The sequence below is a fragment of the Egretta garzetta genome, unplaced genomic scaffold (genome assembly GCF_000687185.1).
Source record: "Egretta garzetta isolate BGI_Z169 unplaced genomic scaffold, ASM68718v1 scaffold27, whole genome shotgun sequence".
NCBI classification, from domain to species: domain Eukaryota; kingdom Metazoa; phylum Chordata; class Aves; order Pelecaniformes; family Ardeidae; genus Egretta; species Egretta garzetta.
In genome coordinates, this window is record NW_009260400.1 from 2950808 (window position 1) to 2953313 (window position 2506).

A 2506-nucleotide genomic window follows, 5' to 3' on the forward strand; every position below is an offset into this window, starting at 1 on the left:
TACCGCACCTTCAGGGACCAGTGCTGGCGGGGCCCGATCCCCTGGTTGTCCTGCCCGTGCCTGGTGAGCACACTCAGCATGAACTGCTCCACAACTTTCCCCGGTACCGAGGTCAGGCCGACAGGGCTGTAGTTCCCCTTCTTGTAGATGGGCATCATATTGGCAAAGCTCCAGTTGCCTGTGACCTCCCCCGTTAACCAGGGCTGCTGATCAGTGATGGAGATTGGCTTGGCAGCTCCTCCGTCAGCTCCTTCAGCACCCTCGGGTGGATCCTATCCGGCCCCATGGATGTGTGGGTGTCCAGGTGGCGTAGCAGGTCATAAACTGCTTCCTCCTGGGTTACATGGGCTTTATTCCACTCTCCATCCCTGTCTTCCACCTCAGGGGGCTGAGTACTCTGGAGATTACTCGTCAGGCTATTAAAGACTGAAGCAAAGAAGCAAAGAATCCTAGAATGGCAGGGGTTGGAAGGGACCTTGGGAGATCATGTAGTGCAACCCCCCACTAAAGCAGAGTCACCCAGAGCAGGGTGCACGGGACATTGTCCAGGAAGGGTTTGAGTATCTCCAGAGAAGGAGACTCCACAGCTCCGCTGGGCAGCCTGGGAAGTGTGATCAGAGCAGACGTGTGGGCTGAGAGGAGCTGAGGAGAGATGATCAGGAGCTGCTCTAACCATGGGTAACACGCTGTACGCGGTGTCATTGCCCATACTTGCTCATTGGAGAGGGTGTCGCGGGTGAATGAGATGCACCTCACTCAAGAGAGGGAAGTAGCACTAGGTTTTGAGAGACTTCTGCCAGCCACTCGTAGACTACTTCGTCCAGAAGTCCACACAGCTGCTCGCTTAGTCACCCATAGTGGGATGGGGAGAGAATTGGGAGGGTAAGAGTTAGAAGCCTTGGGTGTTGAGATAAAGAGAGTTTAATAAGTGAAGCCAAAGCTGCACCCACAAACCAAGCAAGGATGGAGATGGGATGGGATGCAATGGGATGGGAGGGGATGGGATGTTTTCAGGCAGAAAAATCCCCACTGGAACCAACTAGGAGGGACCCCAGTGCAGGGGTGGCCGAGAGGCTTTTGGGCGGTTCAGGAGGCTTTGTAGAAGGGGAAGAAATAGGGGGACAGTGGTGGGGTGTCTGGGGAGAGCCCCGCTCTGAGCCCAAGCATTGCCTCCGCCTTGCATGCCAGCAGTGGGGGGGTGACGGAGGCTCCTGGCCCTCAGCGCAGGTTCCTGCAGGGCACTGGGACAAACCCTGCCACGACCCCAGGGCAGGCGTCCCAGGACCCTGAGGGGGCCCTGCAGGTGCAGGCCCTGGTGGCAGCAGCGCTTGTGGGCATCCTCCCTGCTCACAGGCAGGGATCTGCCCCCCAGGACCCAGCTGCGGTGTCTGGGGCAGGTGAGGGCCCAGGAGGGAGTACCTTGGGGACAGGGGTGGGAGCGCAGGAGGGGGCCAGGGGGAACAGGAGGGTTAAAGCAGATTTCGCTGGCGATTGCCTCACGCGCGTGTGTGGGTTCTCTGGAACGAGAAAGGAGAAGGAAGCAGAGCAAATGTGCTGATGGCTCTGGTCTGGGGGCTGCCGGGCACAGCCTGGGCGCTCGGCATGGCTCTGCTGGATCCCAGCGCCACTTTCCCCAGGGAAGAACCAACAGGCCCTGCACCCCACCCCACAGCCCTGACACCCCTCACTCCTCTGCTGTCCCCCTGGCTCCTGCAGGACAGGGCTGCCGGCCTTGGCCTTGGGCTTCTCCAGCTCCTCCAAAGCCCCGATGCCAGGGAAGCTCCCTGCACCCCACCACAGCCCCTTCTGCAGGCGTGGAGCCCCAGGACCCCCCCAGGATCGCTGGGGTGGGCGAATGCAAGGGCAAGTGGTGGCTGTGGGGCGGGCAGGGGGAGCCAAGACGTGCCCATGGCGTCCGGATCTCACCGCCCTTGGCCTTGGATACAGATTGTGTTCGACTGAGGAAAAACACGGCTTTGGGAATAAAACCAGGCAGGAATAGGCAAAAAACCAAAAACCCCAACAACACAGGGGTGAGAAATGCTCACTGATACCGAGCAGTCGGGGTGTGAGGGGCAATGACAATGATGCCCAGCTCAGCAGGGGCGCAGATCCCTGCACACGACAGAGGGAAATGGAGGAGATTGAGACCCTCGCAGGCAGGGAGGCTGGGCCTGGCACTGCCAACACCAAACCCTGCTGGGGGACCTGGGCTGGGGGGGCCCACGTGCACCATGGGGCAGGGGCTGGTGGGACCCACCTGCACTATGGGGCAGGGGCTGGTGGGACCCACCTGCACTGTGGGGTGGGGGCTGGTGGGACCCACCTGCACTGTGGGGCAGGGGTCCCCTCCACCCGGGGGGGGCCCTGCAAAGTCTGAGCGTGTGGGCAGAGCCATTGGCCTGTAATGGGGCCCCTCGGCCATCCTGGAGGCACCAAAGCCAGGCCCCAGCTCCAGGATCCATTTGGGAGGGGGGGTCAGGGGCACCCGTGGGACAGCAGCAGG